This window comes from Diuraphis noxia, unplaced genomic scaffold, assembly GCF_037042655.1.
Source record: "Diuraphis noxia isolate RWA-SAM2 unplaced genomic scaffold, SU_Dnox_SAM2 contig0003, whole genome shotgun sequence".
NCBI lineage: Eukaryota > Metazoa > Arthropoda > Insecta > Hemiptera > Aphididae > Diuraphis > Diuraphis noxia.
This window is the reverse complement of record NW_028301713.1, coordinates 24083839-24100939: the sequence shown is the minus strand read 5'-3', so window position 1 is coordinate 24100939 and position 17101 is coordinate 24083839. Positions and strand designations below refer to the sequence as shown.

Here is a 17101-nt window from a genome sequence, read left to right as displayed (position 1 = left end):
TAGCGTTGGTGTACGAGCAACAATCAAATAATTAGGTCGGGCATTTTCGCGAACGAACGACGTGTTTCTTTTTTTTTACCAAAGATCTTTGGTAAAAATAAATATGTTTTGAAATACACTGCTGTAGACATTCAAACCATTCAATTATAAAAACATTAAACATGTTGTATTATACAGAGCGATTCACCAAGAATATGCTCCTCCCCCCTTGCTTTTCCTTTAATCATGCAAACTTTTCAAATTCTGAACATTTTAACGAAATCGGAGCAGTGGCATATCCCGAGTGCGTCCCGTTTTCAATTTTTACCCTTTTTATAGCCTGAGTGCGTCGGCAGTCTTATCGACAAATTATATTGAATGTCTCGAGTGCGTCCTCAAAAATTTCCTATTTCTATCTGCAGGGCTGAAATGAGTGATGGTAGTTCTGATGTTCTGAAAATAGACAACAAATACTTGTTAAAGTTTTGATCATAAGTACAATTTGTTAATTTATACACATCATCCAAATATATATCCATTTAAAAACAAACACCAGCCTATATAAATATACTAATAAAATAAATTAATAACATTTTTTCTTAAATAAATAAAAAAAACCATTTAAAATAGTTAGGACGCTCACTCAAATTCAAGGATGAAAGCTAAAATAAAAAATATTATAAGAATCACAAAATAATTTTGTGGTGTAAGCCAGTTCACCTTCTCGTGGTGCATCCTGGGTAACTCTAAATGAATTGGGACGCACTAAGGCTATGTCAAAAATATGACCTTTTTTTAGGACGCACTCAGAACATTAAAAAAAAGGTAATTTGTAGACACATTTGGAAAACTCCCCGAAGTAGAATAGAAATTAAAAAAAAATAGGTTTTTAGCTATCTAATTTTGTGTATGTTGGGTAATAGGTCTAACGACAATGAGTTTTTAAAATATTGGGGCAATGGCGATTTAAAAATGTTGGTGATTACTGATTAATATTAATATTAATTTATTAATGTACAAGCAGTTTATTAGAAACTAGATCCAACATTACATCTGTTTTATATATTTTTTAAACAACTTTTAAGAATGATTATCCTTAGATTAAACATTTTAATAATCGAGAAACTACTCGTCCGAATTTTACATTGAATACATAAATACACTATTCAAATTTTCTAAAATATATTCATTTGATAATTTACTGTAACTAAAGGGCTATCTATTTTAAAAACTAAATTTGTATTGCCACACGACACTCCTAAATTATAACAAATTTCTATAAAATTTGATATTTTTGCTTTTTCGGTAATAATAAAAATAAACATAATTAGGTAAATATTACATTACATAACATTTATGATTATTCTAATTTCTTTGAATCATAAATTTAGACAATTTTCAGTATTTACCATCGGAGTTTGAACAACAAAACAAGTATACAAATATACAATATTTTTGTATTAGGCATATGGATAGGTATAAAACGTACATATTATCTTATAATATTCATATCAAACAATTAAAATATAATTATACTTTTGTAAAAACACAATATAGGTATGAGATAAAAATTTAAAATGTTTCTAAGTATTATTTTATAGTTCCAATTGAAAGGTATATTTTTACAGTTATTAGTGGTATTAACGATCGAGTAATTAAGTTGGTTATAATTAACAGATAGGTATAATAATATGTTTACACATTTCAAATGGACAGTTGTACGAGTTTTTTTTATGTTGTTACTAAAATTTAAATTAACAAAAATAAAAACAAATGTTCGTCACATTATTTAACAGGTGAAGATTTTAAATCGGAATTTTTAATTTTTGAAGTAAAATTTGTTTGATCAGTTATTTAAAAAAATATTTAGAGTATCTTTAATAAATTCTTATATTCTTTCCATCAATTTTTTTGTAAAATTGGCTTGTATTATATTATAAATTATTAGTTACAACCCATTTAATATTAATAATAATTAATAGTAAATTTATACTCAGGTACGCACTATTTCATATTCATAAATAATTAAAAACTCGTCTAATAACTAAAATCATAATTAATTAATATAAATTATGTAATAAAAATTAAAAAATATAACCACAGGAGGGAATAATTATCAAACATAATGTTATTATTATGTATTATTAAATGTACCCCTAGTCATGTTCGTTGTTGAGTATAAAATGTACCATACCCTGATGACCCAACGTATACTTAGCCCGTATGAATTATTCAACTAAAATGAGTTTTAAGTTTTAACATATTATTATTTTAATTTACATTTTTTTTTTCAATGAACCATTGACATTATTACCAGAAAACATTCAAAAGTGTAACATTTGAAACACTAAAACAAACCATGTTATTTTGGCCGTATTTAATATATACAGTAAACTACGACACACGAGGAGTCGAAGAAGTAGATAATATTATATATTTTATGTTTTGAACGTAATTCAAAGGGTGTTCAAGGTCAAAACTATTGATGTTTTCCATAAAATATAATAGGAAGTATAGACTATCACAAAATTATGTATGAATACCTACATTATTGTTAAGTACTATAATGGAAGACATTCAGCGACATGAAATAATATTTACCAATGCAGTTACAATAAATTTGTATGTAAATAATGGTAATTATAAATCAGGAGGTGAAATGTTTTAAACATACATTTGTATTATGAGACTATTGACTGTAATATATCAATTGTGTTAGACAGAAAATCAATATTAATATTAACGGTATTTAACATTTTGAATTAATTTTGTCGTAAAAATAATCGATAAATTAATATATAACTCTTAAATCATAAGTCATAAAGGCCATTAGGCCATGATATATTATACAGGTGTACAATATAATATGTACTAAAATGATGTATGTCTTCGTGCTGCGCAGTAGTGAATATCTACATATACATATAGTATATAGGTTAATATATTGTATTATAGACATAGGTACGAGAGAGAAACGTTCACGAAAAATAAGAAATTTCGATATCATCTTTTTATCTAAATCCACAATTACAGTTGTACCTAAGTCATTAGACGATTAATGACCCCAACATTTTTCGAAACGTGCCTATACAATGTAGAAACCGTAGTGGTTTTTCAGATACGACATGTATTTTTATATTAACCGCGTGTTCTAATTAGCTTAAGAAAATAAATCATATCGCGCGGTTAAATACGTTTTACTGGGTTCGTATATTAAATTATATATTTAAATAAACGAAATTCGGCGAACAATATTAATATAATTTTTCATATTTTTTTATGTTTGCACTTTTGAAAATTAATGAGCTGATTTTAACGCGTTGTAAATTCTGATGAAATCTCAATAATTTTAATATTAAAAAAAAAAAAAAACATTGATTCCTGGCGCTGATTTTGGTAATTAAATTTTGGTTTCATTTTTTACGTGTTGTCCGAATAACATTATAAAATATAAAATATAATCTATCTATAGCCTCTCAAATAGTCAAATATAATTATAAATAAATAAATATGTACTTGCATTCTAAATTCGTCTGTTTCATTGATTTTATCAGTTGGCAAAAAAAAATCAGCATTCGTCTAATTAGTAATTAACTACACTCGCCACAAATTTTAATTTTTATAATTGATTTTCGAAATTGATTTTATTTTTTATTTGTTTCAATTTAACGTTTGAAGTAGCCATTATAGCTATACCTATTTAATATTATGAATTTTATGAATTAATTGTATCTGTACTACAGACTACAGTAAATGTGTTATTCAAATTTATATATATTTTGTTTAGCAAAATTGTTCATAGCATATCGGATAAAAATTTTGTTATCATATTTAAAGATCTATTTATTTAAATTTAAAAACCTATATGTGCATACTTTCTACGTGTCGCACAATTATGTGCGACTATAATAATTGTAAGCTAACCATACAATAAATTATAAATAACGGCCGTAGAGGCGTCCTAGACACCTAGATAGCACATAAGAAACCGGTAAATAACTTACTAAATAATTTGATAATATCTATATCCCCGTCACGAAAGTGACGAGGCTCGCAAATCTACAAAAAGACTAGTTTTGCCAGATTATCGTCATATTGCACAATAACATATTAATATTTTTACTACTATTTAAAAATTAAAGCGTTTGCAGTGATGCGAAAATTGCTGTGTAATAGATACCTGTATATTAGACGGCAATGGCGGACCCGCGTCCGTGGAGAAAACGTTCGCTGGCCATCACTGTATATAGTCAGTTTTCCTATAGATTTCAGAGCACTGTTTGTGTTTTCTCTCTCTCTGGCCCGTGTAAACATGGACGAAACGAATTGACGCCAAATCATTTTTTTTTGCAATCTTTCAGGAGTAAATCATCAATAAAAAAAATATTAGAGAGATTATAATATTTTTGAGGGCATGACATATCTATATTCGTAAAAATATATTGTCCCAAACAATATATTTCAAACATCAATCATATTTATAATATATTTTTTTTATTATTCTGAAACACCGTGTATATGTCAAACACTTAAAAATTAAATTATTATTTATAAGTTTTGTAATTTTTGATTTTACTCTAACATTAATCAAAAATCAAAAAAAAAATCAAAACGATTTTATGTGTAACCGTTGTATCTTTATGTAGAACGCCGCCATCGTGGATCTGAGAGAGAAAAAAAATTTACTATAATGCGTTGACCGCTGACATCTTCATAATATAGACAGAACAACGGAAAATATTAAATAATATAATATTATGCTCGCAAGTAACGTCAACACATAGACCTTATGTTATATACCACAATAACCTAACCCTAACCTTTTTTTTTTTTAATAGACAAGAACTTTAAATAACAAGTACTAATTACAGCTTAACCATCGGTGGCGTCAAAACATCTCGCAGTGATGCGTATGCTGTCTTGACGAAAAATACAGTGATGTAGCCTGTCTTGACGACAAAATACAATAATCTATCACTGTACATATACTGAGAAAACAAACTTAGTATAAGGTTTATACCATATAAACAGAGGTTTCCTTGGACGTGATAAATTATAAACTTGGTATAAAGTCTGCCGCTAGAACCGCGGTATACAATCTGCCGCCTTGACCGCAGTCCCTATTATGTATGGTAAATACGCACAAGAAGAAAGCTGCGGTGATTTCCGTCGTCGGGCTGTCATTTTGTTGGGAAATGCGATCGTCGTCGATGATTTTTTCTGCGTAACGAAATTCCGTTGGAATTTGAAAACGAAAAACTGGAAACGATGTAGAAATGGCGAGGCTCGCATTTTCTGGTTCGACGCCTCTTGTCGAATAGTTGATGGTGACGCTACCAACTACCAAGTAAGTCGCATATTATGTCTCATATTATTATTGTACACATGTCCTCATTATTTGTAAATGACTCAATAAATATGACAACAAGATTGATTTAAATTAATAAATAATATTAATCCAAAAAGCAATTTCATCGCAATGGGTTTATACTATTCTGCAAAACAGTCATCCCATCATATTATATATTTTATTATTTTCAACACATTTGCTTATTGTTTCTCATCTGCTGCAGAACACTAAAATAAAAAACAAAAAAATATGATAATTATTAATGGTACGATGACTTAGCATAGTATGGAAACGAGGGTACTCCCTAAACCAGTGGTTCCCAAACTGTGCACCATGATACACTAGGACTACTTTCTAAGGGCGCTGCGGTTTACGGCTCATTATAAATTTAATAATTTAAAATGCATGGACATTTTTTTTTAAATTCGTTACTATAATAAGAACTTTTCTGATCTATTTTTCATGGCATTCACAGAAGGGGAACGTGACTATATTTGGTCCAAAAAAGGGCAGCACGGAAAAAATATTTGGGAACTATTATAAAAATATATTATTATTAATTATTATATTATCATGATATTAACCTACCGTAAAAACCCACTACAGTTAACATTTAGATATACCGAGTAGTTTGCCATTATATCGGTGAAATCTATGGTTTATAAATTATTGTTATAGAAATTCGTTATTATTTATAATCGTACAAGACTAGTACCTAATACCTATATGTAGGTTGTATAGAAACGATTACCCATAATATTATTATAACTTCATGGATAAACAGTGCAGTCTCATATTATTATTAAATTGCGACAATTCTGCACCAGTAGCGTCTTGGTCAAGAGTTGAAATATCACTCACATTCAGGAATATTAAATAATTATGCCAATAATATCATTACTGGTCAAACTTATTTAAAAAAAAACGTTTGAACGTAATATTATTATCGAGACCATAATATTGTTATTATTGTTATATACCTACCGCAAAAAAACACTATACGACGGCTAAATCTAGTCACCGATAAACTAGCGTGTAATTTCAAATTTGACATACTTGAATTATGATATACCATAGTGAAATCAATGAATTATTATTGTTACGGATTCTGATGCATCCGATAATCACATTATAATGTAATGCAGTATAGGTACTATTTTTATTGTACTAGTTTGTGACTACCTAGACTGTTTGTATAACCACACCGCGATATCGAAATTATTGAGATTCGCAGTTTCAATTATTATTATACCGTGTTTATTATTCAGTGCCAGTGGTGTCGTGGCGAAGAGTTGAAATGTCGCACAGATACGAGTATTAATAATATTATATAGATTTTATAAGATATAAAAGCATATAAGAAATAAAACTTATAATAAGTGGTTTTCTTAAAGTTATCAAAAACATTATTAAAGCTATTATACCTACCGTAAGAATAAGAAATCACACTATTATAGTTACGGATATACACTAGCGTGTAATTTGGCATACTTAAATCATAATATTTTATTAGTGAAATCGGTGATTGTTATAGATTTTGATGCATCCGATAATCATTTACAAAACGTATAGCAATACAGTATAATATTGTATGGGTATATAATACTATATATAGTATACTGCATAGTGTCTGAAAATGCATCGATGGACGATGGTCGATACGCAGTCACATATTATTATTATTATTATGATTATATTGTGTTAATTCTGCGCACCGGTGGCGAAAAGGTGAAATGTCACAAACGTTCGAGTGTGCGGTGTATATATTAAAATTTATTATTATTGGAAACAGGTTTAGCGCCTCCGCCAGTCTCGCGTGTCCTTAACGACAACATCCGCGTCCTTGCCACCGGCGCTGACACCGCCACCCATGTCCGTGATAGGGAGTGAGAGGAAAACGCGCCGTTTCGTCGCGACTCGCCTATATAATTTATTATTGTAGTCACCTGCCCCGCCGCCCCGGGGAATGGCATTTCGAATAGTTCCGGTCAGTTTCTCGCACAGTCGACGCCGGATGACCTGTGCTATTATACAGTCGATGGCCGATACATATTATACTATTATATAACGTAATAAATGAATAGGAATATATGTATATATATATATACGAGTATATATATATACGCGAGCAGTAGATATAAACTACTACGAAAATACGATCGGAAATTACGGTATAAGACAATACTAATTGAAGGGTTCCTTGAGCGCACAAACATGACAAATCCATTTCTATCGAAAATCGGGTGTAAATAATTATTATATTTGATAAAGAAGAAATATTACTAGTTTATTTTTGAGGAAGAACCACAAATCCAACAACCTGTACCTATAAAAGAAAGTATACAATAACGTACTTGTGGAATTATTGTCTGGCTTTTTTTAGTTTCTTGCAAAAAAACCAGATAGCTCTAACGCTTCTGAGAGAATATTAAAATTGAATACTAAAAGCTCTACTGATTAAAATACAAAATAGCTCTTAACATTAAAATCGTTTAAAAAGTTTTGAAAAATGCAATCTTTGGGATTTTGCTCGAACTTATTCAATTATTCTTTAAACGTTATTTTTTCCAACCTTCTTTGTATATGGTCAATTATAGTACTATGCTTTTTAGTGCTCGCGTGTAACACATATTATATTGAAAGAGGTTAACGAGAGAAAGGGAATGGTTTATGTGATATGTACACATAATCGTCCGAGAAAATCGATACTGGTTGAGGGCGGTTGCGACTGCTCAAAACCTTAAATTATGCGCCACGTTTCGGTTTATATATTTTTGTAAACGCGATCTAAAGGTAGTTTGTATTAGATCGTCTCAAACGTGTTTAATCGGGTTACCCACCCACTCACTCACGGATAATGTATATATATTTATGGAATATCGGTATATAGGTACACATCATCTTGCTACCGTTGACGTGGTAGGGTATATAAAATATTATTATGTACTTACACGCCTAAATGTATGTAAGTATGTAACGTATGGTTCGGAGAAAGAAAAAAAGCTCTAACTATTATAATAATATATCATATTCCATATTATATACCCACGAGAGCAATATAATTATTTTTTACTGTACGTACCTACCTAAATGATAAACATAATATACGTATTATTAAGCATACGTATACATTACGAAATTACTATTGTGTTTACCTATCAATACACTAGATATATGGTAAGTTAATCGCTTAAACAAGCCGATTCCCTCGAGATCGAGAATTATATCCTTCAACAGAAGCATTTTAAATAGGAATTATGCGGTGGCTGATTGGTATCGTGCGTTATTATTATTATTTCTAAAAAACACCGAAAGACTATGTATATACGTAATGTTATATAAGTATAACAATAAAAAAATACTCGTTTAAATTCCTAACAATTTCTATTACTGCGCGTCTGCGCCACTTAGTCCCCATCACACAAATAACATATATGGTTGTGACTGCTGTGAGAAATAATAATTTATACTGACCACGCGTTATCTACTCGTATGACTAGCTCTGTTTAATATGTCAATACAAAAATCATTGATATTTAAATTAAACAGTTAAATCGTATATTGTGCATAATTCCACAATGTTGACACTATTACTATATTATATTATACTTATTATCGAATATAGACTAAGGGACCGTGGGACTATGTGGTAATGTAAACACGCGAAGCATAGAAGTATAGAAAGAAATTTATAAAACTTTACAGAAGAAATCATTTTATGCGTATAGAATATTATATATATCATATACGTTTAAATTACAAAGCAAACCATCCACCACATACATCGTTAACTATAAATTAATTTCTATTAAGTAAGCATTTTTATTTATAGGTCATATATTATACATATCGTAATTATATGTCTTATATTATAATATTATCTGCTTCATGTATTATAATAATAACACTTTTTTGAATTCTTAAATATTTACGTTTATATTTTATTCTAATGTACCGTAAAATGTATAAATATATTAGGGTGAATCATATAAAATTGGTATCGTGGTGTATTTATTATTATTATTATATGTTTTATTCGTATAAACGACTTACGAAGGTCGTACAGCGGTTTCAATGGTGGTTGTTGTTGTTTTTTTCTCTACAATAGTTTTATTATTTCGGACAGGTGTAAAACAATGGCGAGGACGTTCGAGGACGTATTATAGAGCGGTCGTAATACGGTGGGAAAAGCATCTCAGGAATTCGGTCTGACAGGAAATGTGTGAATTAGAAAATCCGTTTCGAAAACTCGGGTCATGCCTTTTTATTTATTATATATACGCGCAAGTCGTTTCCTGTGTGACTATACGATCATACCCATATCATGTACAATGTATATACTTACATATTTGTAAGAAAACAAATGCAAACATTAACAGTTCCGCCAAAAACGGTTTTGCGAGATTCACGCATTAATCGTATACTGTAGCAACGTATAATTTTTCAAGTACTTATATACTTTCTTCACGGTATTGTGTACTTATGTTTGCATATTGTATAGATATAAAGCATATACAGGACGATTTATTTAAGTGTCCACACTCATTATTTCGAAAAATTTAAACTTTTTTGATAATATGTTCTTCTTCTTCACATAATTTTATGTAAAAAAGTTTTCTGACTATTTCAATGTAAAAACTCAATTTTTGTAGAGTATGGTAATTTCTAATAAATTAGTTATATAAGTACGTATTTAAAGTTATAACTAACGAAATACTTCTCTGAAATTTGATCTTTATAGATTGAAATAGTCTGAATAATATTCTGCTTCGGAATATGAAATAAAAAAATGTTCGGGGTCATTCAAAAAAGTGAAAACTTAAAAAATGATAATGATAAGAAATAGTAAAAAATATTATTAATTTTACAGTTTGTTTTGAAATTACATCCAATTATAAAGAAAGAATATTTTCAAAAAAATAAAATTTTTCGAAATAATGAGCGAATAAACACTTTAATAGATCACCTGGTATAGATTTAGACTATAGAGTATATTATCCATGTATATATAGGTACTTACTACATACAAGTGTATTATACATATATTATTTATAATAATATTAAGAGTTAAGACTTTATGTGGCGTAATAAAATCTGCTGCAGCGGAAATAGGTGAAAGAAGAGTAGATGGTTTGGAAAAAAAAATGAGTTAATTAAACCGTTTTTAATTTTCACCTTGTGTGCTTCTTTTTTTTAACAATTAATATAGTATCCGTAGACGTATAACGTATTAATTATAGCAATGCCATATTAATAAATAGAGATTAACGTCAAACTACGTTCTCGCGTAGGTATAATCTTATTAAGTCCAACTTAAGTATTAAATAGAAAAAGTTGTCTTAAATATAAAAGCAATGTAAAATATAAAAATACCTATATGATTTTTAAATTACACGGTGACAAAAATATAAATTCGCACAGTTAAAAAAGTAAAAACTGTACCTATTTTAAGAAAATTAATACAATGGGGAAAAGTTTAAACGTAACTGCAGCTCTGCTGCGCAGTAAAATCGAGTGTACCTATCGTTGGTCATCACTCATCATCGATTAAACATAATGATACATCATTTTATATACCATGGAAAACGATTCTAAGCGAATAAAACGGTCCTTATTTTTTGATAACTAAAATTACCAAATTATTTTGTTAAAAAAAAATTCATATTTTTTCCTCCGATTATTTAAAAAAAATATTTCCAATTTTTACCTCAAGAGATCTAGATCTACTTTTCTATCTGAAAGTTCTTTCGAAGTGGATAATCAGAGCATTTTTTTACTAAAAAATTGCCTGGGTATACGAAAATAAAACGCATGGTTGTAAAATATTTAATACTCACATTCATGGTTCCACCCATGATCCAAAATATGAATAACAATTATGTGTAAATAAACCAAGAGTAGTTGAATTATAGTTTGAATTTTGAAATATGAATTAATTTAAAAAATTAAAAATTTAATGGCTGTTGATATAGTTGACTGTATAATAACTTTGACAGTTTCACGTGATATAGGTCTTGCGGCACTTTTATCAGATTTGCTTATGAAATTGCTTAGACGTTATTTTCAATAAGCATAGGTAATAATATAGTACATAACTATTTACTCATATAATATTCAGCTGTTCAGTTTAAGTTTTTAGAAACATGCTTACATGGTTGTTTGTAAATTAATATGTATAAGTACTTGAGTACTGGATTTGGTTATTATTAGTATACATTTACCATTAACTGGCATACATTATGGATAATATATAATAATTAACAATAGTATTAGCTTGTAATTAATAATAAGTTATAATATTCATTACAATTGTCTGCAATTATCTATATTTATATTAACTTGACATCCAACTTAACTGTGATTGAAAGAAAGTACATTCAAAATATTATTCATGATGATGTATTTAATTTGGGTGTTGCAATAGTTTATATTTTGTATGATACTTATAACACGTAATATGATGGTGACACATTTAAGATCTTAAGCTCATGTCTATTGGTTCATGCGACCATCATCTGTATAGGTACTATTTTTCTTTCAAAGATTTAATAAAATATTTTGACTCATTAACAATATTGTGTTATGGTACCGAATACGTCAACGTCATTAAATGGTAATATAATATTCAAATTCAAAACTTATCATTTACTGAAAATGTGCAATTCAGAACATAAACAAGTTTAAACAACTGATGAAAGTTTTTCGGTATGCGCACAGGAGGACTGTATGACATAAGCGCCAAAGGTATAAAATGACCTATCATTTGCGCCAAAATCTATAGAACATAAGCGCCAATCTAATATTGTATACCTGCTATACCCAACATATGACATAAGCGCCAAAGGTACAAAAATGACCTATCATTTGCATAAAAATTAATATTTTATATAAGTATTAAGTAGGTAGTTATTTAAAAATTTCTATATCTTATAAAAATTATATTATATTAATATTATTATGTTGATAGTAAATTATAATATAGGTAGGTACATCCACATCATATTTAATAGATTTAATAAATTGGTTGATTTTTTATAAAAATAAAATTATGCTTACACGGATGCTTACGAAATAGGTACTAACAATATAATGTTATAACACAAACTGCTCACACACTGTCTATTTGACAATCTATCGTAATCAGATAATACATATTTTGTCGATTAAGATTAAGCGTTTGGAGTTTTTGAGCGATATAGTTCTAAATTTAATATCTGTTATTTAATTTTTGGCGCTTTTGTACGACACGACTTGTTTTTCTTATCCCATTTTGGCGCTTATGAACGATACGATTTTGGCACTTTTGTACGATACGACTTTTTTTATCTTATCTTATTTTGGCGCCTTATGTGCATCCCCAAACCTTTTACCCAAGATTCTAATTATTATAATTTCATTAACAAGTACAACATGGATTAGTTCAATAGGTAGTGTGAAATTAGTTTTGATATCAAATTGAATTGACCTTTTATCATACGGATATGAATGTTATCTGTGATTTTGGGTCGACAATTTTTTAGCTATTTTAATTTTCAAACGAGGTATGGATATATGGATAGGTATCACAAAATAAAAATCGTTCATATCTCTCTCGAACATTAAAATATCGAATAAAAGCCGACTTTCAAGCACAGCTAATGACGTAATATTCTTAGATAAAAATTCTATGCTAGGCCAAATCATTCTAATATCAAAAATAATAGCCATCTATTGAAATTTGAAACTTGTAAACAAATATTTTCGTACGTTTGTAAGACGGAGACAAAAAATGTATGGGTAGCGTCATAACAAAAAGTTATGCGGTACTTTTGTGATGAACGATTAAGTCATTTTCATTTAAAATCATCTTTATCGTATTTTATTGTATATGTTTATACACGGCGTTTCTAATCACGTCATTTGCTCGTCCTTTGTCCCTATTTATCCATTGTCAGTTATATTCCTATTACTAAAATATATGAATAATCTTTAGTTGTAAACATCATGCAAACAAGTTAAAAATGTGTACTTGAACAGTTGAACCTTTTGAGTTATGATTGTTTACACCGAGTACTTTATCCTTAAGATAAGTATAATAATATAATATACCTACAGTCGTGTCAACCATATGTTAAACTATAATATAATATGTAACTAACAAATTAAGTAAATAATAGATGGACTTTGCTCGGCTCTGACATTCAAAAAACATTCAAATGTTATTAATTATTTTTAGTGAATTATACTTTTAACTTTAATTTGTCGTTTAATCCAAGGCAGGTCACGCTTCATAGTTCTCTTTTTAAACAGTATATTATATATATTACGTGATTCTAAAATCGAAATATTATCAATTATTTACAATATTTAAAGCTTATAATCAATAAATACCATTTATAGATATTATCATAGACTCATATAGTGCATGCAACGTCAATAATAAAATATATAGCATCTACCTAACTATACTAACTACGGTCATGTTTAAAACAAATCAATTTTATAATAAATATAATATTTAAATAGTAAATTATATAAATAATAGTAATTCAAATACGGAACAGATATTTTAAATGTCGTTATAACAAATACATTAGGACAGGTACAGTTTGTTATTATTTTTATTAATTATTATGTATACGCTACTATATTTTGTGATCTAAGTTGGACGGTATAGTCGTGGGATGGTCTTCTCTGGATGATGGATGATAGTATAGGAACTCAATTCACATAATTGTGCTATTTTCATCTTATATTTTGTGGTTGCATTTTTATCCAAACTTCAGGATGTCATTGATTAGCATTAGTCTTAATCAATATTAAATTGATTGTATTAAACTATTGTGTTTTTTAATAATAATATAAATACCTAAACTAAGCAATTGTTCCATCAAAAAATATGGGAATTTATTATAGTAAAATTGTGTAAAAAATACTACTATTCGCGATACACATTTTTAATTTTTTACAAATATTAAAATATAGATTGCATAAAATTCCAAGCACTGAATTAACTGTGTTATTAAAGACATAATATTATATACTGTAGGTATATATAAATTATACACCGTAAACTTTAGTGAGCTAGGAGAATTTTGATTATACATTATATTTATATTATTATAATTAATTTAATTAATAACAACATAAAATCGTCAGAGCAAAATATTTTTACCCTGGATATTTTTACCGAATATTATGGTGGAGTACAGTGAACAATATAATTATTTATTGTTATTAATTAAAAGTCTATAATGTTATTATTATAATTTACCTACAGTGGAATGCATTATTTAAATAATTTAATCATAGATAAAAAATAATATAAAATAGATATTTAAATAAAATATTTATTTAAGATAATAATGTCTCGATAATTCTAAAATTTAAAGTTTTATTATATACATTCTGAGCGGAGCGCTTAATGCATTGATTTTATAATTATGTGTGTTTTTTAAATTTTTTGTGCTTGAGTACACAATAAGTAGTCGAAATAATACTTTGATTTTCAACTTTTGTACTTTTACCGATAGGAAAATGAAACTATATAATTTTGGGGGAGGGCATAATGATAGCTTTGAACTTTCTATACTAAATTTTATATATAATAATATGTTGTAAGCACTTATTATATTGTTAGATATTTTTAAGGGATCGACGAAAACACAATATTTGGATTGACAGAATTTTCCTGTGGGTGTGCGTACTGCATATTTGTCTCGAAATCACCAGACCGTAAATATGTAATTCGAATTTACGAACTGGTGGCAATAGTACTTATAATACCCGGCTGTCGGTGCAGATACCTAGGAAATATACTCTTGTACGGACCGACGACCTCTTTTATGTAAGACGCTCTAATATGTACTTTGTTACGTTTCCTGTCTATAGTCGTCGCCTGCAATGTGGTAGTAATATACTGGATGATACATTTAACACAAGACACACACATCATATCAAAAAATATTAACTGTTTTTAAAATAAAATGAAAAGGCGCTGTTAATTCCTTATTTCAAAGCAGAATAATTTTTAGAATACTTCGGAATTTTATTTTGGATGTGGATAGTTTTTCTTAAATTTCCCTATTTTTCTCCTCGGTAAACCTCATTCGGAATATTACAAACATTAAAAAAAAACCAATGAGGCAAATCGGTCTAGCCGTTCTCGATTGATGCTTTTACCAACGAACAGCTCAGCTTTTCATTTTTATTATATTAGATAATAAACACTCTAATGCGTGCCTATTATATTATAGCAGTGTATAATAATAAATAACAAATGGCTCGTACCTAGGTAGGTATATAAAATTTCGTTCTTCGCGTACCGTAGCGGCAGCGGTGGCAAACGAATATGTAAAAAAATGTGTTTTACCTTCACCGTACGACTAATTATTACACAGATCTGTGCGCGAGTGTATGACGCCGCCGCCGCGCGCCGCCTCTATATACGTTATAATAATAATTTATGTATTAAAACACACAACACACACATTATGTATATCGTGTGCGCCGCACGTGTTTCTTTAGGTACTTAATCCGGTCGGCGTTTCCTTTTTATTAATTTTATAAGTAACAATAATAATAATAATATCATGAGCTCGAAACGAACTGAGACGAAGACGTCTGCAGTATTTTATATAATGCTGTATTATACTATACTATATGGTAATGTGTATACCGCGGTCGACGAAAACAGGGTACTCTGAAAAAATGAAATTGTTGCGCATCCGAAAAATACAAGAGTTAAAAAAGTCATATGCTGGATTGCATAAACAATTTATTAAATTTAACGGTTCAGTCGGTTCACTAAAAATTTAATGGGCCAATCGTAGTCCATGAAATTTTTTTTAAAGCACCGTTGACTCACTATTGATTTGTTAAATATCTTGCAGTGCAACCCGGTAATAGGGGTTTATGATTCAAATATACATAAGTCTCGTATCTCACATATAGAATTAAAAAAAGCGGGTAATAGTCGTGGATGTCGCTCTGCTGTACAGTAGGTTACAAGTGGGTTACCTACTGTAATGGATGGAATTAAATTTGAATCTAATGATATTATATCATTGTATACGAAAAACGATTCTGAGCGGAGACGGTTTATCGGTCTAGGATATATTATAGATTATTAAAAATTTTCAAATCTTAGATTTAAAAAGAAAATTTTTTTATGCATTTCTAGCTTAAAATAATTTACAAATTTTCGTAATTTTTACGTATGTTGTCAAAATTAAAATTTGAATACTTGTAAAAAAAATTATGACTATGTATTTCTTTTATTTTTCAACTGCTATTGTAAAAATATTTTAGAAGCCTTGTATTAAATTTTAAAATCTTAGATTTAAATAGAAAAATTATTATGAATTTCTAGCATAAGATAATTTACGAATTTTCGTGATTTTTACGTATGTTGTAAAAATTCAAATTTCGAATGCTTATAAAAAAAAATTGTGCTAATGTATTCTTATAATTTTTTAATTACTGTAAGAATAACTTATGAGGAACTTTGTATTAAATTTTCAAGTATTTTGATAGGGCAAAAAAAATTTTATCGAATCTTCAACAAAAAATGTTCAGAAAAATTGAAAATTTCAGTTGTCTATAAATATCTAAAAAAAAGTCAAAATATTTCGAAAAATAAATCATGTAAAGAAAATGCCAATCTAAATAACTGATAAAATTTTCAAGTATCTATGACTTATACTTTTTGAATAATAACAAATATTTAAAATCGTTTCAGGATAAATCGTTATCGTTACGCTATTTCGTAAAAATTTAAAATTCAAACGCACT

At 28.5% G+C, this 17101-nt stretch overlaps 1 long non-coding RNA gene across 1 annotated transcript in view; it reads right to left on the bottom strand.

Annotated features, from left to right (window-relative positions):
• Positions 1-4621: 4621 nt before the first annotated feature.
• LOC149057081 (uncharacterized) overlaps positions 4622-17101 on the bottom strand; it is a 58287-nt gene continuing 45807 nt past the window's right edge. Inside the window, exon 2 of the long non-coding RNA XR_016191178.1 lies at positions 4622-5556. This is a non-coding gene — a long non-coding RNA (uncharacterized LOC149057081). The remainder of the gene's footprint in view (positions 5557-17101) is intronic.